Source organism: Aulonocara sp. 'chitande type north' Nkhata Bay, linkage group LG5, assembly GCF_057382095.1.
Source record: "Aulonocara sp. 'chitande type north' Nkhata Bay isolate Kocher_YH1m ecotype deep benthic linkage group LG5, A_spYH_male_GT1.1, whole genome shotgun sequence".
NCBI classification, from domain to species: Eukaryota; Metazoa; Chordata; class Actinopteri; order Cichliformes; family Cichlidae; genus Aulonocara; species Aulonocara sp. 'chitande type north' Nkhata Bay.
The window spans coordinates 19,380,509-19,407,948 of NC_141348.1; the positions used below are offsets into that span (position 1 = coordinate 19,380,509).

The 27,440-nt window shown below is 39.9% G+C and overlaps 1 protein-coding gene across 8 annotated transcripts in view; it reads right to left on the minus strand.

The window, feature by feature from the left end:
- Positions 1–8,885, minus strand: part of dlgap4b (discs, large (Drosophila) homolog-associated protein 4b) — a 153,987-nt gene extending 145,102 nt beyond the window's left edge. For all 8 annotated transcript variants that reach the window (XM_086291859.1, XM_086291861.1, XM_086291865.1 and 5 more), the window contains exon 1: positions 8,490–8,885. The gene's annotated coding sequence lies outside the window, so the exon portion shown is untranslated. The remainder of the gene's footprint in view (positions 1–8,489) is intronic.
- Between the last annotated feature and the right edge of the window lie 18,555 nt (positions 8,886–27,440).

Below are 27,440 nucleotides of genomic sequence, written 5' to 3' on the forward strand. Positions count from 1 at the left end.
GGTCTTTTAACATCTGCAGGAAGCTCCTGAGGATGTTTTACCAGTCGGTGGTTGCTGGAGTACTTTTCTATGCTGTGGTGTGCTGGGGGAGCAGCACAGCAAAGAAGGACTCATCCAGGCTGGAGAAACTGATCAGGAAGGCTAGCTCTGTGGTCGGCATGAAGCTGGACACTCTGGTGACAGTGGCAGAGAAAAGGACATTAAAGAAACTGCTGGACATTATGAACAATGCTGGGCATCCTCTGCACACGGCCATAAACAATCAGAAGAGTCTGTTCAGTGACAGGTTGCTTCTCCCCAAGACAAGAACTAACAGACTTAAAAACTCCTTTGTCCCACACGCCATCAAACTGTTTAACTCCTCTCTGGAGGGGAGAGGGAGGGGAAACAGGAGGACAAAGGAGGGGGGAACAACTAAGCTGTAGTGCCTCTTCACCTCACTGTACAATACCTTGTGCAATACTTTTTGTAAATAGTCAACAGTGCAATAGACTCAATACTTGAAATGTGCAATTCACTTGTGTTTTTATTTTTTATTCCTATTTATTCTATTTATCCCCTCTGTATATTTTATTTATATTTGTCTCTGTATTTATATATATGTGTGTGTGTGTGTGTGTGTGTGTGTGTGTGTGTGTGTGTGTGTGTGTGTGTATATATATATATATATATATATATATATATATATATATATATATATATATATATATATATATATATAACAATTCTGTAACTGTAACTTCGGTCGTTGCTGTGCTTTTTGGAAGTCGAATTTCCCAGAGGAACCCACCCGAGGGATTAATAAAGTTCTATCTTATCTTATCTTATCTTATGTTTCTGTAAGCATGTTTGAAATATGTGACATCGTACCCTTATCGATTCACAGCACCTTACTCTTGTTACAAAGTGAGTGTAACTGTAAAACACATTCATGGTTAGCCACCCGCATTGCACAACCAACAGAGACAATATTAAACATCCATTCTCTACACGTTGTATGTACTTGAGTGTGTCTTTGTATGTGTAAGTGACAGGGAGAGATGATTACTCAGGCATCGTGAGTAGATTTAACAAGTAAATTGAACACAGAGGTGGGCCGCCTCTCTGCTTGTTCTTTTGTTCTCTAATTGAATTTTTCACTGTGTGACAGTGTCACTGTCCACAGTGAAGTGAGTTTTACATTGGGTCGATCGTGGCTCAAGAGTTGGGAGTTCGTCTTGTAATCGGAAGGTTGGCGGTTCGAGACCCGGCTCAGACAGCCTCGGTCGTTGTGTCCTTGGGTAAGACATTTCACCCGTTACCTACTGGTGGTGGTCAGAGGGCCTGGTGGCGCCAGTGTCCGGCAGCCTCGCCTCTGTCAGTGCACCCCAGGGCAGCTGTGGCTACAATGTAGCTTGCCATCACGAATGAGTGAATGACTGAATGTAGTGTAAAGCGCTTTGGGGTCCTTAGGGACTAAGTAAAGCGCTATACAAATACAGGCCGTTTACCATTTACATTGCTATGAACAGAGAGGGTGCCGATCAAGAAAGAAGCTACCGCTCTAAAATTAACATCTCTAGGCTAGACTGAAATTTGCACCTCCACACATTCACAAGAAACCAACTAATTTAAACAAACTGTCAAGAAGAGTAGTCAAGTATCCAGCTAGAATTGTGCAGGAAGCTTATTGACCAAAACCCAAAAGCATCTGGTTGGGGTGGAATTGTAAAGGAGTATCTGTATACTAAAAATAAAATATATTCAAACTTATACACTAAAATCATCCAACAATCATGCCACTCTGGAAAAGAAGATATAAAAGAAATTACTGAACAACCCAAATTATCATGCCTATAATGAGAGTATGTAGACTTCTGTCCACAACTGTACTGTTGTCTTAAAAAAGTTTCTTTATAATATAATAAGTTTAATTTCTAACATAAATTTTAGAAACATTGATTTGCTTTATGTTCATGAGTAATATCTGAAGAACATTACTCGTACATATACATAAAATATACATAAAATATACCAGTTTTGTTCCTATCACAAAAATATAACTTAGATCCTAACAAACAGCTCAAAGTGGGTAAGGTGTGGCTTTTTATTGGGGAACTGCTTTATATAAGAATTTTAAGACCAATACTGATATCGATGTTTGGTGATGTAAAAATATAATATCGTGGCTGACATTTTTTATCCTTTAGATACACAAAAAGATTTCTCTAGCATTGCATGAGTGTAGTTATTACTTACTAGTTTTTACTAAGATTATATGACAAGCTGGTTGTTGTTTTGTGGCATTACAAACACATGTTGCAACAGGGAGGTCCCAGAGAGCCCTCTGGTGGACAAACTGTAAGAACAACAAACCTCAGTGCATAGTTGAAGGGTGTTTCTTGTCTTTAATATACTTTTTAAATTTCATTTATAAGCAACTATAAATATAGATATATTAGCAAATTGCTAATATTGGTTATATTACCAGTATATCTATATATATATCTATATATATATATATATATATATATATATATATATATATATATATATATATATATATATATATATATATATAGGAGGAGATAGAAGCCACTGACATAAAGACAAGAAAGCTCCTTACCATGCATGAGGTTTCACCCCAAGTCCAGCACCCTGAGGCTGTACGCTAAGCGGAAGGAAGGGGGCCGGGGACTGGTGAGTGTCAGCACCACAGTCCAGGATGAGACAACGAACATCCAAGAATACATTGGGAAGATGGCCCCAACTGACCGAGTGCTCAGTGAATACCTCAGGCAGCAGAAACCCAAGAAAGAGGAGGGAGACGAGGAACCATCATGGAAGGACAGGCCCCTGCACGGTATGTACCACCGGCAGATAGAGGAGGTGGCTGATATCCAGAAATCCTACCAGTGGCTGGACAAAGCTGGACTGAAAGACAGCACAGAGGCACTAATCATGGCAGCACAAGAACAAGCTCTGAGCACAAGATCCATAGAGGCTGGGGTCTATCACACCAGGCAAGACCCCAGGTGCAGGCTGTGTAAAGATGCCCCAGAGACAATCCAGCACATAACAGCAGGGTGCAAGATGCTAGCAGGCAGGGCATACATGGAACGCCATAACCAAGTGGCCGGCATAGTGTACAGGAACATCTGTGCCGAGTATAACCTGGAAGTCCCGAGGTCAAAATCGGAGATGCCCCCAAGGGTGGTGGAGAATGACCGAGCTAAGATCCTGTGGGACTTCCAGATACAGACGGACAAAATGGTGGTGGCTAACCAACTGGACATAGTGGTGGTAGACAAACAGAAGAAGGCGGCCGTAGTGATCGATGTAGCGGTTCCGAATGACAGCAATATCAGGAAGAAGGAACACGAGAAGCTGGAGAAATACCAAGGGCTCAGAGAAGAGCTCGAGAGGATGTGGAGGGTGAAGGTAACGGTGGTCCCCGTGGTAATCGGAGCACTAGGTGCGGTGACTCCCAAGCTAGGCGAGTGGCTCCAGCAGATCCCGGGAACAACATCGGAGATCTCTGTCCAGAAGAGCGCAGTCCTGGGAACAGCTAAGATACTGACCCGAGCTTGAAGGATAAACCACCCGCAGGGGCGTGCTGGGTGTTATATATATATATATATATATATATATATATATATATATATATATATATATATACACACACATATATATACACATATATATATATATATATATATATATATTTATATTAATGGAATTAAGCTACAATTAACAGAACTAGTGTGACGCGACTGCTGAGCTGCTCATGAAAACATTCTTCAGAGTCAAAAATCTGATCTGAATTTAAAGACAGAGCTTGCTTTGTGCATTCTAAACAAAATTATCAACCACAGCATAAGCAAATTTCCTGACCTCTTGTACTGTACTTACTAATCTTGTATTTCCGAATCTAAAAATAAGACAAGGAGATGTGTGTCTACAATGCAACAGGAAACCTTTCTTTACCCCAGGTTCACAGCTCTGTTTGCCCCAAACACTGTAGCTAAGCAGCTGAAAGGCTGACCTCCTCTCACTAAGACACATCTTTTGACTCTGGCCATTTTCTCACCATTATGTTAAGCAATGGGCCTTTGCCTGCCAGAGACAGGAGACTAGTTGCTGAGGCTATCATTCATAGCACAGAGGAGGAAAGGATTAAGGCCATTGAGAAAGAGCAGGAGAGAGAAGGGTCTGCATCTTAATGCAGGCCTGAGTGTGGAACAGCCTTGTTATTAGGTGGCTCTCTGGAAAAAGAGCAGCGGCTGGGTGGGTGGGTGGCTGCTTGTGAAAATAACAACATTTGCTATCTAAAATCCAGTAGTTAGCACTTTTTCAAAGATCTTACCTCTTAAAATCTAATTATATTTTCAATGAAAAGGTAACTTTACCATTACATTTTGAATGCTTAACTATTTTGTCTTTAATAACGTCAAATGATTTCTTTTCCCTCGTGATTTTTCCTTCTCGAGGTGTGTAACGCTAACGCATTACAATCTAAAAATAGTTCACCACTGACACTTGTAATAGATGACTGTCTTTAAGAAATATCTCTCTTCTCCATTTGGCTGAGGGATACAGCAAATTATTTCATACAGCTAGAACAGAAATATTATTACAACACAGATCAAAAGACTTAGAATCACACTCAGTGACCAGCTACAGTCACCAGATCACCTTAAAGAAAACCGACTGTCTCTCAGTCATGTTGATCATCACATGGAAAAAAGGGAAATAATTCCTATTGAACACAGGAATTATTAATACAAAGACCTAAAACAACTTTATACATTTCTCATGGTTTATGGATTCCTGTAGAAAGAAAAATAAACATCATGTTTGCTATGCTTCGCTGTAAAAAGTGTTCTAATTCATGCTAAAATCTTTGACTACTGATCGCACAAAACAGATTTTTTTTTTCATACAGTTAATGGGCCTTTCCTGGCATCACACCAGCAATAGTAGCTCATCATGTTGTGTGCAGAATTACAACAGCCTGAGCGGTGTAGCTCCCCCTGGCCAGCCTGAACTTGTGCCAACCCCACTATCCCACCGCAGCCTGGCTAGCATGGATATTAGCTCCAGTGCAGGTGGAAAAGGGGCTTTGGCACTCATTCCTCAGCCTGGTGCCTCTGGAGAAGTGAGACGTAAGGTTTAATTAGAGTAGATAGCACGGCATTTTGGACAAGTAGGGGAGGCTTTAATTGATGTCAGAAGTATCTTACTTTGTGCGGTGTTGTGATTTCACTGGGGAAAAAGGGAGGCAGTAAAACCAAGTCTTTGGTTTAAATTAGAGAGAGTATGTTTGTAACAGCTGAAATCTAAATGTCTAGCAGATAAGAGTTTTTAAAAAAAGTACAGAAAACAAGAAAATGTAGCCCTGACACCGACATGATAATTGTCTAAAATTACACACAGTTTTGGTTTCTTGAATGCTGTGTTCTGTAATCAGCAGACAATGACAATTTGAATAGCAAACAAAACTTCCATGATCTTTTCTGCGTATCACCGCAGTTTTCTAAACAAATCAGGCCTAACTAATAGAGACTTTGAGCCTTTGTTAAGCATAATCCGGTTTTCTGACAGCACTCTTGCTAAAAAAAAACACATCTCAAGTAAATTATAAAAAGAAAGTTGCTTGTCATCTAACATCTCACAGGCATCTTTTGTGTGATAATAACAGACCGGCAATAAGCATAAAGGTTTGTTTGGGATTTTCAGCATGTGCATTAATCAGTTTTGACTACAGCTACGACATACCAACTGCTACGGAAAGTAAACAAGGAAATAATGTGTGCGTGTGTGTGTTACCGCCCCAACACTAACGCACTCTTAATCCAAAACAGCCCGAAACAATGTTGCAAATAGATGCAGAGCTGTGATCTATTTCTAAAAAGGTTTATTGGGAACAAGTAGAAAAAGGAACACCAAGATATAAGAGATTCGGTTTCCTCTGAGGACCCTTTTTCCAACTGGGAGGAATGACGACATCTTATCTCTCCAGTGAGGCCATTTAAATATAGACTCCCGCTGCTTTAGCTGTTCCTACAGCGTGAGAGTCTGTTGATTTGCGAACCAGACTTCCTTTTACGTTGCCATCCTTGAACTTCAGCAGCAGTGACATCAGCTTTATGTCCTGAACTCTTCCTCTAGGAAGTCAACATAATAATTCATATTTACTGCGCTAACATTAAAACTTCCATTTTAATATTAATCATCCCCGAGCCCACACGTTCAACAAGTCACAGGTCCCTCACGGCTCTCTGCAGAAACCCAAGAAGGAAAAGATTTTTTTGCCATCGTCACTCCATTGATGCAATATGGTGTAATCTGGCCCCCCTGACCGAGCAGATATTTAATACAGGACTGTTCTATACATAATAAATGGCCCTAAGCCATACACCGCTGCATCCTTCTAAAGCAAAGCTAGAAACGGCCTGCCCTTGAAATACCACCAGGGTGTGGAAATCCTATTCTGGTGCCCACTGTTTCCATCCATACAATATGTGACATTAATTATCTTGTTTTTGAGGTCAAAAGGTTCTCGCAAAGATAAACCCCCCCAACGACTCCAGAATAAGTGCAGGGTTATCAATAAATGACATGAAAAAAGGCGCTTTGACGCATGTTAAAGCACATGTGAGGTAAGTGGATAATGAAACAACATGGCTGAGGGCTGGTATGCTTCTCTATGTGCATGTGTGCATGTGCGTGCATGTGTGATGGAGACAAGCGAGGGGGGTGGGCAGAGTGCTGCTGAGAGTGATGAGATGCGATGAGACACAGTTTGAGTGAGTGCATACTAGTGGGGGTCGTGATGGTGGTGGGGATAGTGTGTGTGTGTGTGTGTGTGTGTGTGTGAGTGAGAAAGTGGATGAGAATGAGCGAGAGAACAAGAGAGGGAAGATAGACATAAATGGCTATGAGTTAGCATGGCCTACTATTTTTTTTTTATTACAGTTGAAGCAAATTGAGGCCACTAACGCAGCAGTTAGGCTGCTTTTCAGGTCACTCAAAAAGCTGTACTAAAAGGGTAGCTAGACCTAAATCCACTGTTAATTTGATGGAATAAAAGACACCGCAACCTAGTAAAGGATCAAAGCATGCTGCCGCACAACGTGTCGCTACAAGTTGTCTCATGTCGTCGTGTTACGCGTGCAGGACAGCCACACCGGAGTTAATTTGATTGAATTAAAAATCTTGATTACTGGCTGAGCACAGCTGGCTCTGAATCAGTTGACAGTGTTGCTCCTTTTTTAAGGTGCCAAATAGAGACTGCCATACTCTTCTTACTGTTTATGCCACTCAGGTTGCAGGTTGCCAAAGTCTTTAGTCAACATTGCGGATTCCTTTTGCTGAAAACATCATCCCTATCCTCAGTATGATGAGCTGGCTCTACTCAGCAATGCTGTGGGAAAAGGGACTGTTCAGCTCAGTCGGATGGGTGATTCATTTGAGTTTGTGGAGTAATTGACCTTGTAAATATGGAACTTGGGAGTCTGTGCTAAATCATTATCTCTGAATTAGCCGTTCTTCATTTTTTAGCACTTGAAACAGTACAAGCATTTACATAAAAACTAATATTTCATGAAATGTATGGCTCCCAGTAGTCATGGAGCAGGTGGCTGTCACCAACACACACAAAACTTGATAAATGAACATCAAGATTAAGGGACAGTTGGGCGTTTCAGGTTCTGTAGAAGCTGGTGGAGAAAAGGTTCATGATTTTGATAGGCAATGTGTGACAAAAAACTTGTGAATACATTAGATTTCCAGCAAGGCTCTTATTATAAGTATGACCCAATTATAGCATGAATATGATTATTTTTAAAGGAGAAACCATAATCAAGCTTTTAACTGCTTGTAAGAAGGAACTGTTAAAAATGAATTCTCAGACTTTACAACTATCTCAGTTGTATGCTATATTTCTATTCATTTCCATACACAAAATGTGAACAAATCCTGCAGATTATTACAACATAGTTAACCACTCGTCAAATGTCAGAGTCCAAACCCCCAATAAGCACTTCTGTGCCTGTCCAAAAAAATCACACTGAGAAAGCTGTGGAGGAGGAACTGCATCAATCATTTCAGGCACACATCAAAACATCCCACAGCCCCATGTTGTTTTATTTAATCACACAGAAACCAGCAAGCCCCCAAATCATATGAGGGCGCCTGTGAATTTTCAAGAAATAGCCTTTAGCCTGTTATGTCTTCTAAACCCGCAAAGGCGCAGTGTAAATACTGGCTCCAAAAAAAGGAAAAAACCAAAAAACAGCGTTTTGAATCAGCATGAGTCACCTTCCCACCCACTTTGGACGAAATGTTCACTCCTGTCTAACAGATTTGACTTAACATGTAAAACACAGAGAAATTCAGTGGGCGATACGTGGGCTCCTAGACACAAACAACAACAAGTAAATCAACAGTTTTAGTCTCTGTGGAGCCGTTTTGGGTTTTTAAAAAAATGATTATTATTTTTTTTTTACCTTCGGGTGAGAGCGCTTCTGGGAAATTGGAGAAGACGACTTGGAGAATGTATCCGTGTTTAGTCCGTAACTTCCCGTGCAGGGCATCTGTTTTTCAAGACGTGCTGACGGCGAGGAAGAGGAGGATGGATGAAGGAGATCACACTTGCGAGCGCCGCTGTGGTAACTAGCAGTGACAGGCGCTTTCCGCTGAAACCCGGCGTGCCGTCCTTTGACGCCTTATTTGTCCGGTGAGTTTGTGTGCCTCTCGCGGGGGTAAAAGCGGGAACGCCGGTCCACCGTGGTCTCCATAACCGAGCTCTGTGTTCACTCTATATTTCTAAGCTTAAAGACGACAGACAGGCACATGAACAAAGAGACACACAGGCAGGTGAGAAGAAGGAGAGGAGGACTGCCTCTGTCTGTCAGGCAAGCGAGGAGAGAGACTGAGACGCTGCTGCAACCAACCAACAAACTCTAAAGAGAGAGAGAGAGGGGGGAGAGGGAGAGAGGCATAAGTGAGCTATTGACTTCTCAGTTAGCAAAAGGCTTTAATCTGGAGTTGTGTAATCCATCACCATGAAAACCATCTGCAAAGATGACTCTTAACTAACTACCATAATGGACTTATTGAGCGTTATATCCAAATCACGAGTCTAGCTAAAAACACTGGATTCGACATTTTTCACAGTTAAAATCATCTGCAAAAAAAAAATAAAAAAATTCAGCTTTCGGCTTTATCTGTAAACTCCAGCTGGGATAAAAAGGTAATCATGATAGGAAAATGTAAACTCTATCATGGATTTGAGGAAATTGTGGCTATTTACTGTTCATCAATAGTATGTGTGAGTGTTTTGAATTATTAATATCACAATGAGCTAACAATAAAAATGCAGATTTTCAGAATCATCCAGCAACTACTGTAAACTGAAATATCCCCCAATTTAAATGTGACAAAACCGCTCACAGACAGATTTAAGCAGTTTGTGGTTTCAAACCATAAATAGATACCAGTGGCCCCCAACAACAACAACAAAAACATTCAAAAATGCACGTTAGAAACCTGTCGTCTCTTATATGATAATGCAAAAGCTTTTTCAGTTGAGCTTTCCTCTGACAAAAGAGAATCAACATATTTACTGAGTCCCTTTCTGCGAGATAGATGTTCCACATTTAGGGAGATAGGGAACCATAATGAACAGAAAATAACACTGGACCTGCCCGTCTGTTTTTATCAGGCCTCTCTTGCACAGGGAAAGTAATTAATTTTGTCGCCCTCTGTATGAAGTCTGTATGTTATGCAAAAAGAGTAGAGGCTGAAATGAAAGTGAGCAAAAGACACAGATATGAAATGATTCAGTACCATGGACAGCTCACGGTCTGCAGCCTAACTAGGCCAAACGCTGCTCTTGTTCTTGCTGTCGCCTTTGTAATTATGTCAGTTAATCTAAATTCAGCTCGGAACAGACTTATATTAAGATTAGAGCCATTGTACTAAAAAATTATGATGTTCACAAACTGAGGCACAAACTCTTAGTGTACTGACTAAGAAAGACAGGGAGGCACGGCAAGTGTGGCGAGACATCAGTGAAGATTTAGTCAAGCTAATGCACCGAGAGCACTACATGTTTATGGCTTTATTGTAGGCCTGTTTCCACTTGTCACGTTTGATTGCTTTTGTCCCCCAGGAGGTTAAAGCTGTGGAAAAATACAAGTGTTTGTTAAAAGGTTGACTTTTTACCTTTTACACACACAAGATCACTTTCTCTCTCTCTGTCTCGCTCACACACATGCGCTCACACAGGTAGATTAGCCCCAATTATAATTAGCTCATTAGTTTTCTCATTAGCAATACGATTACAAACTAGCACTTGACTTCTATTTTAGTCGCACTTTTTTAAAAACATTTTTGCCAAAGTTGATGATTTTAGTTTTCTTGTATTTGAAGTACAAAAATCAATGCGTTAAACTGATAGAAGAACACTGGGGTGATAGAGAACGCGGTTCTATTCCAACTCATCAGTCTCTCTCAGAGCATTTCTACACACTACGGAAAGCAATTTTCTCCAAAACAGGACAGTGTTGTTGCTTATTGATCACTTTTCCATTAGAGATCCCTACACTTTCTTCTGAGCAAAATTTTTGAACTGAACTGGTAATGAGGTGAAGCCTCAGCCACTGTTCACTTGACACCTTTCTCCTGGAGCAAGAACACAGTCTATACACCAGGGTGCACAAATGATTGGCTCTGTGTCTTGGCATTTCTGCTGCCTTATACAATGAAGCTAAAGGGAGGCTTTCTGATGGTAAAACTCTCAAGATCCAGACCTTTTCTTGCAACACATGGCAGGCATTTCTACATGTGTTCTTGTCATATCTGCTGCAACACGAAGCCTGCATAATCCTGGCTCACATGCATTAATATTAAAGCAACTCCCTTCTGCTGCCTTTCTCTCTAAGCGTGTACTTCAGCAGCATCTGTGCTGTGAGAAGGCAATGTGAGGGAGGATTACCTGCTTAATTAGGGAACTTAGGCTTTGTATGTTAGTGTGAGGGCAATACATCAGGAGTGTAATCATAAGTAATCAAACACCATTTATTTAATCTTTCCCAAACCATTCGCTTTACAAGATAGTGAGTAATTGCAACTTCTATTAGACCCTATAAACACATACACTCACCAGACATTTTATTATGAGTGCCTTTCTAGACTCTCTGGACTCTCTTTTGCCTTTTAAAAGTGGTTCATATTGACATGATAGCATCACACATGATAGAAGCAAGCTTCACATCAATGAGCTTTGTGTTATTGACTTCCTGGAAGCATCCATAGGAAGATGTTTACACTGTGGTCATAAAGGGTGATCGGCAGAAATACTCATGTAGACTGTATCATTTAAAAGATGCTCAGCTGGTACTAAGGACCCTAGGTGTGCCAAGAAAACAACCCCCACATTATTTAATTACTACCATCAGGATGAACTGCTGAAACAAGACAGGATGGATCCATGTTTCATGTTGTTTAACCATCCAAATGTCGAAGTAGAAATCAAAATTCATCAGTAGATCTGTTGTGCTGTGCTGGTGAATTTGAGTTGCGCACCAGTTGGCACCTGCCGTGGTCGGTAGCCCGTCTGCTTTTTCTAGTTGTATCAAGTTGTTATTCAAGTTAGCACTGCCTTCCTGTTAGGTGGAAGGAGTCTGGTTCTTCTCCTCTGACCTCTAACATCAATAAGAAATCTTTGTCCAGAGAAGTGCTACTCAGTGGATAGTTTCTTTTTAAACCATTCTCTCTAAATCCTACAGATGGTTGTGTGGGAAAATCCCAGTCGATCAGCCGTTTCTGAAATATTCAGAATATTCATACCAGCCTGTCAGGTTTTTTTTTGTCCACCACACCACATTCAGTCACTTAACTTACCTTTCTCCCCCTTCTGATGCTCAGTTTGAGCTTCAGCAGAAAGACATCCTAACCACTGTCTAAATGCCTAAATGTAGTGGCTTCTGCCATATGATTGAATGATTTGATACATTTCATACACTACAGTACATTTAAGCTCCATGTCAATGTTTGAGGTAAACATGTCTGTTTGCAATTTGTTAATAGATTAAAATGAGATATAAGAACGTCACTCTGGAAGACTAGTAATGGCACGTCATAGTCCAACTAATAAACAGATGGTCTCTCTCTCTCTCTCTCTCTCTCTCTCTCTCTCTCTCTCTCTCTCTCACACACACACACACACACACACACACACACACACACACACACACACACACACACACACACACCGATTCTTCTTTAACATAAAGTTTGACACAGTCACAAAAAGTCAGTACGTTGCTGGTTCAAGTTGCATATGGGAATTAGTAGTGTCATTTCACAGAAACCAAGGGACCTTTCAGGACCGTTCACTCTGTTCCACGAACAATGGTGTGATTAATTAAGGAAATAGTTCTGTTTATGCATGATGTCTGCACCTGCTCATCAACGTCCCTGACAACACCAATTAGCTGCATGTGGTGTAAGAATAGAATTTGACAGCATATTAACAATTGGGAACAAAAATTGAAGCAGTTTGGATTTTTTGTTGGACCTGTTAATAATTAAAATATGACCTTCATCTTGATGTCAGCTCCACCCCCTTGCACTTTTGTTCTCACAAAATCTACCCACAGACAGACAGACAGACAGACAGACAGACAAAGCACCTGCCAAAATACTTAAAGCACTTTGCCTTTGTACAGAAGGCGTCACCAGGATCACATAACCTACATAAAAAAATCTACATAAAAATGAATGAAAGCACATATTTATTGGTAGTAAATAGATTAATTAAACATTCATTCAGAAATTCTTTTGGTTTGAAGTGCAGCTTAAAAGCTGTTTAATAACAAAATTGGTTTGTTTGTTTGTTTATTTAGTTATTTTGGAATCATATCACTTTAATTAAAAACAAAAGCCTGCATACGAAGATGCTCTCAGTGGGGATGATTTACAATGTAAACAATGCCTGCAGTTTAAGATTTTCCCTACTGACTCTCAGTTTGGAAATGCTGTGACCAACCACTTGCGAGAATCTATCCATGCCAAACACCCGTCCTCCTCCATGATTGCTCAAACACACACACACACGTGCCCACACACTCACATTCACATGCATGCAGTCACACTGAGGCACCTGTCCACCTCTGCTAAATGTTCCCATTTGAACAGGCAGCTGGTGTCAGTTGCACATCTTTTTGCTCATTGGGTAATTTAATTCCAGATTTAGAGCTTTCTGCACCGCAGAGAGGGCATGGTCACCTAACCAACACACACAATGTGTTGGTGGCAGCACTGCTGAAGAGGATGTAAGCAGAGATATTAAATTTGTTTCTGTTAAGGGTCTTTCAGTTGGTTTAATAAAAATGCAGCTGCTACCTGTTTGTCCTTCATAGGGCTCATGGCCAAAATGGCCAATTATTTTGTTCAATATTGAGTTCACAGTTATTTCTAATGAATATTCATTGATTTCAGAGACATTTTTATTTTAGTTTTACTGTCATGTAAACAGAGCTTTGATTTTGCTTCAAAATAAAATTAGTGGTGGCCCTGAGAAGTTAACAAAGCAACAAATAGGAAAATGTTTCAAAATGGAAACAGAAAAAAGTAATGGAGCTCACATGTGTACATGCATATGAAGTACGTATGAAATATATGAAATCAACAATACAATTAATATAATAGTTTTTCACTCTATTGCTTTTGCCTCCACAACGAGTGTTAAATGAAACGCGTAGCAAAGTACTCGATGGCTGTGATGCGTCATGCATACAGTGCAGATATTGCCGCTTTGGAAAAAATAACTGTGTGAAGGGATAACATATCTTTAGCCCATTTTTCCTGAACCTTCATTACTCATCATGTTTAGTGGGCAATTATCTTTGATCAAATGGATTGGTTGGTGATTTCAGTTTGTCTGAATGGCTACCATGATGCGCTGTACAGACTGATTTTTGTGGACGTCTGAGCTGATGTTGGATGTTGGATCATATTTTTATAACTCTTTTTGAACAGTTTTATGTTTGGACGTTGCTTTAATTCCATATTCAGACTGTTCCATAGTTTCACTCCATGAACAGAAACACAAAAGCCTTTTCTTGTAGTACGTACCTTCCCTGTTTTGAAGTTACAAAACCCCCTTAAATTATAACTTCCTTCTTTAAAAAAAAAACATACTCAGAATATTACCTGGCAGTTCTTTATTTTTTGCTTTGAATAGAATTTGTGCTGTTTGGAATTTCACCAGATTGTCAATTTTCAATATTTCAGACTGCAAAAATAGTGAGTTTGTATGTTCCCTATAACCTACATTGTGGATGATTCGAATTGAATTTTTTTGAAGAGTAAAAAGTGAATGTTTTATAGTTATTGCCCCAGACCTCTGCACAATAGCGTAAGTATGGTGAAACCAGTGAACAGTAGAGAATATGAAGTGATGTTCTGTCGAATACCTGCTTTGCCTTGTTTAGTACTGCAATGCTTCGTGATACTCTGGAATGAATATATCTTACGTGAGCTCTCCAGTTAAGTTTTTCATCTATTATTACCCCCAGAAATTTATTTTCACTGACTCTTTCAATAACAACACCATTTATTTGAATCTTTGCATTTGTATTTAAACTACTAATTCCAAATAACATAAGTTTAGATTTATTCAAATTTAATGATAATTTGTTTTTATCAAGCCAGAACATCACTTTACTTATTTCATTAGTCATATCCTCCAATAAATTCTGCAGATCATCACCAGAGCAAAAAATGTTTGTATCGTCAGCAAAGAGAACCATTTTTAATACTTTGGACACTTTACAGATGTCGTTAATGTACAAGTTGAAGAATTTTGGACCCAAAACTGACCCTTGGGGTACACCACAAGCAATGTCCATACATAAGGAGCAACCACCATTTAATTTCTGCTTCCTGTCACCTAAATAACTCCGGACCCAATCTAAAGCTACCCCTCTGACACCATAACGTTCCAGTTTTCTTATTAACATATCATGATCTATAGTGTCAAATGCCTTTGTCAAGTCTATGAATAACCCAGCCACATATTGCTTTTTGTCTATGGAATTTGTGATGTATTCTATTGAATCTAATAGTGCCGATGATGTTGATCTGCTTGATCTGAATCCGTACTGACTCTCAGTGAGTAGTTTATGTTTATCTATAAAAATTTCCAGTCGGTTTTTAAACAGTCTTTCAAGAATTTTTGAGAATTGAGGTAGTAAAGAGACAGGCCTGTAGTTTGTGAAATGGTGTTTGTTGCCAGATTTGTATAGAGGTATAACTTTTGCTATTTTCATTCTATCTGGAAATCGACCAGTTTGAAATGATGAATTGTATGTAAACGGTTTTATAATAGCCTCAATGACTCTTTTAACCACTATCATATCAATATCATTACAATCCAAAGATTTCTGATTGTTACATTTTTTTGACAATTTCAAAAACTTCATTTTTATCAACGGCTGTGAGAAACATAGAATATGGATTTCTGTCAATCAGTGTATCCGGTTTTTCCTGTGCTTTCCCAGGATGAGTGATTGTTCTTGCTAAATTTGGTCCAGCAGTTACAAAGAATTCATTGAGACTATTTGCCACAACATCCATATTGTATTCTTCATGCTCATTACAAATGAAATACTTGGGATAGTTCTTTTGTCCAGTCCCACGTTTTATAACACTGTTCAGTATTTCCCATAATCTTTTATTATTATTTCTATTTATATCTAATTGCTTCATATAGTATTCCTTTTTGCTGAATCTAAGTATATTAGTTAACCTATTTTTATATCTTTTGTATCTGTATCTGATCATATATATAATTTCTTCTTGGTTAACTTCACTTGCTCTAAATCCAAAGTATTTCCAAACAGCTTGAGGAACAAGCTCTTCAACTTCTGCTGTGTCATACATCTGAATTGTGATGTATATCTGTCCTTCAACATTTTCTTACTCATTCAGGCTAGTCGAGGAAACTTCGAGCTGCACTGTACAAGGACCAGCTGTAACATGTGGCATGTGGTCAAGTGCTGATTTGCTTTTGCTTTGAATTTTAAATAGCGGAGCGTGCTCATTTAATTGTGGGGACCCAAAACCATGATTGAGTTTAAACTTTGATTAATTGCGCAGCCTTGTCCTTCATATGCACTACTCAACTATGAGGTAGAGGCTGCCTGATGAATGTATTGCTTCTATTGCTGACACTGGTAAATGCTGCATTTATGCCAGATTGTCATGTAGTAAAAAATATGCAGAGAATCTGAGAGCAATTTTAGGGCATGCTGCTTTGGTCCTCTGCACACGTACTCACTCAGTTCATGTTGATTAAATGGTTTTTAGGAAAAATAGTTATGTATGAGAATTTCTTAGCGCATCTAATGAGGACTCACTGCCTGCAATGAACACATTATACAGTTTTACAGAATGTGTAAAGTACAACTCTATACTACATGTGAGATTTCTGCAGACTCAGAATTATGTGCTACATATTGATGCCATGTCAACATGATACAAACGCGATCTAACTGACTACCACCTTGGGTGCTTACAGATGAGGATAAATGTGTATATTCTGGGTGTAGCTTCTCCAGTCAGTAATGTATGAGCATGTGTAGAATTTAGTTCATTTCACTATGTTTAAGACCGAGCTAAACATTTTAAGTCTAAATGTTGATAAAAATGCATGTTGTTATGAAGGGTCATCAAATCTTAAATAATAGTAGGTTATCTTTGTTGTTGGTTTTGTGTCTGTTATTCAGTTCAATTCAGTTTTATTTATATAGCGCCAAATCACAACAACAGTTGCCTCAAGGCGCTTTATATTGTAAGGTAGACTCTACAATAATACATCCAGAGAAAAACCCAACAACCATATGACGCCCTATGAGGAAGGACTTTGGCGACAGTGGGAAGGAAAAACTCCCTTTTAACAGGAAGTAACCAGTAACCTCCGGCAGAACCAGGCTCAGGGAGGGCGGGGCCATCTGATGTGTGTCGTAGTTTAAGTTCCTCCAAATTGACAAGACTAAGAACACAATAGAGATTTTATGTGGCTATATACATGCACAGCAATGTTTCTACTAATACTAACATGAAGGCAGAAGGAAATCTATTCCTCCTCTCTATCATGTGTGAGCATGGGTGTGGTTAACTCTGCTCCAGAATTAGACATGGCTGCCAGCTACAGTTGGTGCACATTTTTCTCACTGACACCCACTTCTTGTGCTTGTCTTGTTATTTGATTCTTCTGCTCTTAGGCTTAGTTACTGCGTCTTTCTGGAAGTTCTAAAAGTTCCCATTTGCATCTCTACTCTCGGTTTTTGTCCTTCGGTGTCTCCTGTGTCAAGTTGATCTTGTTACATTTAGTTGTGTCTGTGTACTTGTTTTATTTTTGTACCAATTGTTTTCTATGTCTTGCATTAATTTCACCTTTCCCATTTCTGGTATGTTGTCTTCAGCCGTGTTCTCCACTTATTTCCGCTTTCCATGTCTCTCATGTGGGTCTACAAGATAATTCCACATAGCTAACAGTAACATTTACACTGAAATCTATACCATATCTGATTAAAAATCATCATCAGAGTGGCCATAATTCATCCTTATAAAGCATCCATATTCAATTCATCCTAATTCAACCTATTTGAGAGGTATCTGGACTTCAGTCGTGGGCTTACTACTGACACACGGACCATCAGACTGGGATTGCAAGTCAGGAACACACACTGCTGCTCTTCTCAAGAGCACAAGTCCCTCCTTTAAATACTAGAAATCTTTTTGTGCCATTCATACGATGAGAGCTGTTCCTTTGTACATTTCCCTTTTTTAACCTGTGCCAACAATTGGAGTTGTTCACATCTCCCCCGTCACATCAACAGCAATTTTGACAGCAAACACCTGAAATATAGCAGAATAAATGCAATCAGCATTAATTATACAGATGATTAAGATTCAACATTTTCCAAAGCTCAATGGATAAGCCTTTCAGGGCTCACAGTTTTAACAGTAGGTCACAGGGGGACCGTGCAGAGCTTGTTTTTGGTTTTAGGCAGGTTTCCTTCCATAACTCTGATCCTTGAAGTGAATGCTGAAAAATGAGACTTAAATTCGGAGGCAGGAACAAAGGCGCATTTATGGGGCACTGGGAGAAGCTGTTGGTTGATTATGCCAGCAGAGGTTGCTGCCTTGGCTTTTAGCAATCAGGACTGCATTGTAGCTCGGGATTTTTTTTTTTAACTTTGTCAGTGGAAGGAGAACTTTTATCTTTGTGCAATCAGAAGAAAGTGCTCTGAGAATTATTATCGCATCCCATTAAAAGTAACCTGTTTAGGGTAAGGATAATGGTAACGATGCCCTACATCATTATAATGGACCGTGAGCTGTATTCTTTATCCCACACTGAGTGAAAATGAAATGTATTTATCTCTGTCTCTCCGAAGTAGTCAGAGTAAGCTATTTTCTTTTTGATTAAAAATAAATGGAAACAAACAGCAGATGATATATTGTTTGATATATTTATATATACAGTATTTTTTATTGCACTCTGCTCTAGACCAGTTTCCCCCCCAATGATTATACAAATAAAGTTTCACACCCTCTTTAATATAACTCATTTTGTTTGTTCTCAAATGTCACTTCTAGCTCTTTTTCTATTTTCTTACAGAATTTTATTACACAATTCATCTTCCAGCAGTATCTGTGCATCTGTAGAACATGCATTCATTCTTTCTGAAACAAAACCAAAGATCTGTTGTGTTTACAGAGACATTGTTCTATTCAAAATATATTGGTGTAAAAATTGTAATTCCTTTGTCAATTTCACCTAGTGCCCAGACGCCCTGCCTCGCCGTCTTCCACCGAATGAGTACCTGCTCAATTAGCTGCCTCTCTGACCTTTTCCCCTGTCAGGCTGCAGCAGGACCGCTCTGACACAAAAAACACACATAATCGATCTATGCTGGATTCCCACAGGTCACACCAATTATTTCCCGTGTGAAAGCGGAGCAAAGCAAGACCAGCTACCTAAGCCCATTGTGAGACGAGCAGCCAAATTGCTACATTGTGTTGTTTTTACATTTCTTTGTCTCTTTATTCCCTTTCCTCGCGGTCGGACTGGAAATGTCATCACAAGAAATGTCAGAAAAAATGTGCCGTCTCTCACTCACCAGAAGAAGTGGGCTTATTTCTCTGAACTCTTTCACACATGCACACAAACCGTTCAGTTCATGGCGTATAAAGAGGTTTTTACATTTGCTAAATGACTCCTGTGTGCTAAAGTCCTTTTCACCAAACGACGATCAGGTAATACAGAATAAATTTAAGAGCAGCTGGGAGAAGAAATAAAGTAGTGCGACCCTGCAGTCTTCTGGACACAGTTTGCATGTTCTCTCTGTGGTTTTATGGGCTCTGAAATGTCTTCCCCAGGGTGCAAAGACAAACTGCAATTAAAAAGGCAGTAAGTAATGTTAGGAGGTCTCAAGGTCCCAGTCCACCTTTTCTGTATATGAAAATACTGTACTTGTGTTTGGTTTAAGCCTGACATGACCTGACCTGCTGTAAAAGAAGCTCTCCCAATTCACAGCTCATCCTCTTTTCTCTTTGCTGATGCTTAGTGTGTATTCATTTAAAATATGTTTGTCCTGTAATGCATGCAAACATTCATGCTTATATATCCACAAATATTACCAAAGCCTAACGATGCTCCATTTAGGGCTAAGTCTTCCTTTGCTTCTATTTAAAAATCAGAGCCTTGAGCCAGTGTCCAATGAAACACAGCCACAGATGGTTCCTTAATGCTAGCATGGACATTTAGAGATGTGTGTGGGGGGTGGGGGGGCATGAAATCAGCCAAATGGGAGCAGAAGCTGTTTTCCAACAAAGGCGGGAAAGAGACTGGAGGATTAGGATGAGTGCTTGAGTGCAAAGCGATCAAAGCTCAAATGTTTGTGCCTTTTAAATAATAGTAACATGGAATTCCTCTTCTTGAGTGCTCCTGTCGTCATTGTTTGTCAACTGCAGCTGGGCATGTGGAAGATTAGCTGTGGTTTAGGCAAAGATTATTGGAAGGATTTATGAGCAGATGAGAACGATTCTGTCCAGCATGGTGGCCATTATCTAACGCTGCCAATGGTATGTCTGAAAATGAAGATCATAAGTGAAGAGCTTAAGTATCCACACTAGGGTGGGGACTTCATAGGTGTAGGGTAATTTCCAATAAACCAAGTTCAAAAAGGGAGTCTATGGCTGACGCGTGTTCCTGGTTTCCAAAAGAAATGCTTCCAGTTGCATTATGATTTGAAGACTGTTTATTTATTACAAACTTAAGATGTAACAATGAAGTCCTTCCTAAATAAGCATGAAAGTTCCAAAAAATAGCAGTTATCCAGAACTACCTGTGCACACGGTCAGAAAACCGTGAGACTCCTAACCTGTCTGTCCATGCTCCACCCCTTCTCTCTCACACAGGGTTTCATGCTACTATTGCACTTACACACTTAAAGTGAGAGGTACCCCCTTTTAGGTTCCAATCCCAAAACAGTGACTTAAAATTACTTTATGTAAACACATATATTTTCACATTTATTAATCCTGAAAAGATGACTTATGTAATGAATCTATGAATTATAAAACAAACACGAACTCAATCGTAAATAAAAATATAAAGCAGACGTCTGGCGCTTACAATAGGCGTGCATTGATGTCATAAAAATTCTTATCCACAGAGTGACATGTTTTGGAAGATAATATATTCAGTGTATTTCAGATTCTTAGCAGCTCGGCTTAGAGAGCAAAAACTTTGTGTAAGCCTTTCAGCAAATTTGGAACTAGTCACAAAAGAACATATGGAATACATAATACTTCTTTGAGTACAAAGTGCAGAAAATCCTCATGAATGTAAAATGACAAGTCATGATTCTTCTGGGAAAAATAAGCAACAGCTGCTCGTTCATTCTCTGAACTGTCTGTCAGGCATTATAAATATGTAGGATACTTTGTATTTATTCTGCACCACTGCACTGATGTATTAGTCAGCCTACTAAACATTTGGTGCAATCATGGAAAGTGTTTCTTTTCCTTTGTGGAATACTGTATTAGACACTAACGGAGTAGCGACACTGCTGATTGTTAACTTTACAGCAAACGCACAGACGAGGAGGTGAACGGGACAGTTCTCAGACTGTAAACGCTGCCTCTTTCAACTGTGTCACCTTAAAAGTTATCTCTAAAACATTCTCCAGTGTTAAGTATGACATGACATGTTAACTGTTGTTTCATAGGCATAACACTGTGTGTTAAGAAGTTTACACATAACACGTTTTCACATACATGCATACTGCAGACAGACACAGTATTCACTACTTCCCAGAACACCAAGGACATTATTTATAAAAACTTAATGGCATTAATCAAACGGTGCACTCATGTCCATCCTGTTTCCTGCTCCCTCCTGACTTCTTTAGCTGTCCAGATCCATCTGTGGATTTTCCTTCCCTCCAAATTCTCAATCTTGTGGACTGCCTTTTACCTTAATTACAATACACTGTTTGATTGGGACTTTGGAGCTGTGTTGGTGACTAATAGCCTTACCCTCATGTCACTGCAGCTAATTCTATTGCTTGTCTTGCCTACAAGCAGGAAGTGGGCTTTATTATTTTTACCGTAGGATGGTGCTTGTGTCATAACTGTGCTTTGTAAGCTTCTCTGTTTATGTGTATGCTTTGACCTATAATAATATTAATAATAATGGTGATAATAATACAATTTATTTATAGGCACCTTTCAAAACACCCAAGGACATTGTACAATAAATGGACAAAAGGTTTTAATTTAACTGGAAGACAGTCAAGCTGTTGCAGAACAGGAGTGATGTGGTCAGTAGAACGGGTTCTCGTGATAATATGGCAGCTGAATTCTGGACTCGCTGAAGCTTATGAAGGCATTTGTGAGGAAGGCCAAAGAAGAGGGAGTCACAGTAATCCAGGAGAGAAGTAAGAAGGCTATGAACAAAGATAGCAGCGGTATGGGGAGTGAGGATGTGGCGAATAAGGTTTGATGTTACATATGGAAAATACAATCACGGGGTAATATTATTAATAACGGAAAGGAAGGACAGAGAACTATAGACACGCAGACTCTGTGAGGATGGGGAGACAGATTAACTGTCAATGACAAAGGAAAAACTGTCACTTTTGTTGACTTTGTACCAATGACGACCTATATATCTACAGTGGGGCAAAAAAGTATTTAGTCAGCCACCGATTGTGCAAGTTCCCCCACCTAAAATGATGACAGAGGTCAGTAATTTGCACCAGAGGTACACTTCAACTGTGAGAGACAGAATGTGAAAAAAAAAAATCCATGAATCCACATGGTAGGATTTGTAAAGAATTTATTCGTAAATCAGGGTGGAAAATAAGTATTTGGTCAATAACAAAAATACAAATCAATACTTTGTAACATAACCTTTGTTGGCAATAACAGAGGTCAAACGTTTACTATAGGTCTTTACCAGGTTTGCACACACAGTAGCTGGTATTTTGGCCCATTCCTCCATGCAGATCTTCTCGAGAGCAGTGATGTTTTGGGGCTGTCGCCGAGCAACACGGACTTTCAACTCCCGCCACAGATTTTCTATGGGGTTGAGGTCTGGAGACTGGCTAGGCCACTCCAGGACTTTCAAATGCTTCTTACGGAGCCACTCCTTTGTTGCCCGGGCGGTGTGTTTTGGATCGTTGTCATGTTGGAAGACCCAGCCTCGTTTCATCTTCAAAGTTCTCACTGATGGAAGGAGGTTTTGGCTCAAAATCTCACGATACATGGCCCCATTCATTCTGTCCTTAACACGGATCAGTCGTCCTGTCCCCTTGGCAGAAAAACAGCCCCATAGCATGATGTTTCCACCCCCATGCTTCACAGTAGATATGGTGTTCTTGGGATGCAACTCAGTATTCTTCTTCCTCCAAACACGACGAGTTGAGTTTGTACCAAAAAGTTCTACTTTGGTTTCATCTGACCACATGACATTCTCCCAATCCTCTGCTGTATCATCCATGTGCTCTCTGGCAAACTTCAGACGGGCCTGGACATGCACCTGGCTTCAGCAGCGGAACACGTCTGGCACTGCGGGATTTGATTCCCTGCCGTTGTAGTGTGTTACTGATGGTGACCTTTGTTACTTTGGTCCCAGCTCTCTGCAGGTCATTCACCAGGTCCCCCCGTGTGGTTCTGGGATCTTTGCTCACCGTTCTCATGATCATTTTGACCCCACGGGATGAGATCTTGCGTGGAGCCCCAGATCGAGGGAGATTATCAGTGGTCTTGTATGCCTTCCATTTTCTGATGATCGCTCCCACAGTTGATTTTTTCACACCAAGCTGCTTGTCTATTGTAGATTCACTCTTCCCAGTCTGGTGCAGGTCTACAATACTTTTCCTGGTGTCCTTCGAAAGCTCTTTGGTCTTGGCCATGGCGGAGTTTGGAGTCTGACTGTTTGAGGCTGTGGACAGGTGTCTTTTATACAGATGATGAGTTCAAACAGGTGCCATTCATACAGGTAACGAGTGGGGGACAGAAAAGCTTCTTACAGAAGACGTTACAGGTCTGTGAGAGCCAGAGATTTTCCTTGTTTGAGGTGACCAAATACTTATTTTCCACCCTAATTTACGAATAAATTCTTTACAAATCCTACCATGTGGATTCATGGATTTTTTTTTCACATTCTGTCTCTCACAGTTGAAGTGTACCTCTGGTGCAAATTACTGACCTCTGTCATCATTTTAAGTGGGGGAACTTGCACAATCGGTGGCTGACTAAATACTTTTTTGCCCCACTGTATGGGCCCATGTTTAGCCTCATGGGCAATGATTGGCCTTGCTTTGCTTTTATCTTATCATTATGGGGGATTGCTTTTCTTATACTGCATTGTTTAAACAGTTCGAAAAAAAAATTGTCCTTGGGATCAAATACACTGGGATCCACTAAGGGTTAAGTGGGTCCTGTTGGATCTGGCAATTACCTGTTGGGCCGCAGGTGTACAGCTTGCACTTATTAGTCTTTTCTCTTTATCCAAAATTGGGAATGCTTCACAGTGCCAGGCAGCTCACTTCATCTCCTCTGACTTTGAGTTAAAAGAATAGTTGTCTTATTAAATCAGCATCTATGCAGTCCACAGGATGTAAAAACCTTGATCCAGATATGCAAGAAGTTTTGTTGTTCTGGAAGCAGAAGTGTGATCTTACGATCCTAGAAACAAATGCTTGGCGATTGCGTCATGCTGGAAGCTTCTTGAAATGGACTGGAGAGTATTTTAATGATGAAAATTTTTTTCAGCAAGTACTCAATAGCTGTACCCACCTGTGATCAGTGTGCCTCTGCCTTGGCTCAGGTTTTGATGGTGGAATAGCTTTGAAAGTTTGATGTCTCACTCTATATCCATTCTGATCAGAGGTGCCCTGTTAAACCACCGGTTTGCAACCTCTATAACAATGAGGAGTCTCAAGAAGGATGCTAATAGGAAAAATAGCATACCATGTTGCACAGGAAGCTGCAGGGAGCCAGGTGTCACTGATTGTGAAGCTCATACCTGACAATTAGCTACCTATAATGTCTGGTTTTGTTCAATTATGAAGCCCAGGTGTTAATGACTTTAGTGTCTTTATTTAGCCTCATGTGAAGCAGGAATTCAATTATTCATACTTTTCTATCTGTTTTTTCTCCTCATTAGGTCATCCTCGGTTCTTCATTTTAAACTGACATGGTCATTATATCCAACTGAAGTAAAATTACACGCTCCATCATGAATCTGTATCACCTTTAATCACATGTAAGTTAAGCCTGGCAGTGTGTGCGATGCTAGAAAATGATTAGAATCTTCTTACTTTATTCGAGTGTAACCAGTTGTTTAAGAATTTTGTAACTGTGCTGGAAACTAAGCTAGTAAACCAAACTGTATTTTCAGGTGTGAACCCTTAACAAAAAGTTATTTGTATCAATAGCACAATGTCACCATAAGACCTTAGGGTGAAGGAGTTCATTGAAATTCTTCATGTGCCCTAACACATAAATATGTTCAGTATTTTATCAGAAAGAAACTCAGACGTGTTCATTTGCATTTAAAAAGAAACCGTTCTTTTATCGGGCTTAAGATTAGATACTGTTTACTGCTTCTGTATGTGCCTGCAGGGTCGATGTAGACTTCTGCACTGTCTTAGGTGTGGGTGGGTGCTGTTTTTCTTGTTCACCCACCCTTTTTTTTGACGTATCATCTCATCTATAATGCTGTCTGCTTTGCGTGTTCCTTTTTTGCTTCGTGCCTTTGAATATAAAGAATAGATTTACTTATAATAATATGCACCATATACTTTAAAATTGCCTTGCCTGGCACCTATTTTTGTTTTTTATCTCCTTCTATAGATTCCCTGAGAAAGATTGGCTAAAAAGATGAAAAGGGGGAAGCATCTGATTGAAGTGAAATTTCCAGGCATCATTCATGCCTTCACATGGCATCACAGCTGGCAGTCTCTGTAGATGAGTGCATTCAGCTCTCATCAGTCTGTGCTGCAGAGGTGCGATGATCAAACACGCACACATATATGACAGTGCATTTGCATGGCAGAGGACTTTAACATGTTGAATCTGCCTGTTCCTAGAATCTCACACCTGCAGATGTCAATGGCAGCTCTGTTCTGATGTTGTGTGGGTATCAACAGGCTAGTTTTTCATTAACAGTGCGCAACTGCAGCGCAGTGCTGCATGTTGCCGTCATTAAACAACATCCTCTCGTTAATGAGAGCAACTGGAAATTAAATAGAAATTTCACACACACAGCAAGACAGCAATAACCGCACTTTGAGCCAACACACACACACACAGACACACACAGACAGACACACGGACACAGAGACTTAGCTTGCAGCTACATTTCTGTGTTAACAACTTCCTGAGCTCTGCAGGCGCACACCCACACTTTTACAGTATCTGCAGACGTTACACTGTTGATGTATGCTCACCCCGTCAACCCCCTTTACTTACTCATTTGTCTCACGCCCACAGACACACAGACGCAAACTCACCGCAGCCAAGGCAGTCTCTCAATCACCAAGATGTCGTGATCCACTAGAGGTTGCTATTGCTATTGCTCATGCACGCCTTTGTAGGACGGCAACGTTTTAGTGGGTCACCTGTGAATGATGGCAAACATTTAGCATTTTTTGAAAAGCAAAGTATTCAACTAGGCATCTGAAATTTCTGTTGTTGAAATGAAGGCATTGTAGTTACACTAACAGATGATTTATTTGCATAGTGGGGGGAGGGGGGTGTTACCGTGTGTTTAAAATTAGTTATCAGGTTGCAACGTTTAATTTAAAATGACGTTCATATTAAGGAAAGCATGCTATTGAGCTATTAGGCTTGTTTTCGCTCTGATAATTTCTATTCTAGTTTGGCATCATGAGAGCAGTGCTGATTGCTTAGCTGTTTAAATTACTCTGCAAGCAGCTGCACAGCAGGACTGTCTCTTTTGATTGGGCCTATGGTGAGGCTTTTTAATGACATCCAAGTTGGAGGCAAGATCGCCCTCAATGAAAACACTAAAATCTATCATGTAATGCTGTCTTAAGACCAGATGAAGATTTGTAAGCAAGTTATAGCATCCTTTCAAGTTTTTTTTAAAAACTGTGATCATGATCAAGAGAATATCGTCAACCAGAATTTTTCTTATATATTTTTTTAACCTCAGCAAGTTAAGGCCTACAGTTCATCTTTCACTGATACAGTGCATACAAATATCTGCGCTTCCAACAACATGTCTGTTTAAATGTATGCTCGGGTCTTGACAGGAGGAAATGAGTCATATTTGCCAAAAATACACATCTTTGAAGTCTGAGTTAACCTAAGGACGTGCAGTATTCCTGCAAGTGTAGTCATGTTTGGGTAAGCAATCACCACGTATATCATTGATAAGATCTGAAAGGCAGCACAAACAAATGCTGAATTTCAAATATTTTACTTTGGTCTCAGACCTGCAACTCCTACAACAGATCAAAACCCAACTCATTAGTGTTTCTGTTTGTGTTACAAGCTGTTTTTTGAAGCAGCACACGCACTTTCGGCATTGCATATCAAGTGCTTTCATTAGTAGTTTTGCTGCATAGATCTGGATTGCCTGGAGCGAGATCTTTTCTATCTGTGAGCAAGAGGTAGCGAGGGTAAATTTAGCTGTGAACACTGAAATGTAAGCTTAACAGAGAACCACCAGCTGATTGCAACTAAATTTTACGCAGTGAAACCTAGCATCAGTGAACTGGAAGCAAAGCTTGAAATATAGAGAAAAGGCAGCTTACTATTGGGTATTCAATCAAATGTGTGTGGCAAAAGAGAGCCATTAAAAACAGCCGTGCCGGAAAACAGGAAGAAAAAGTAACAAG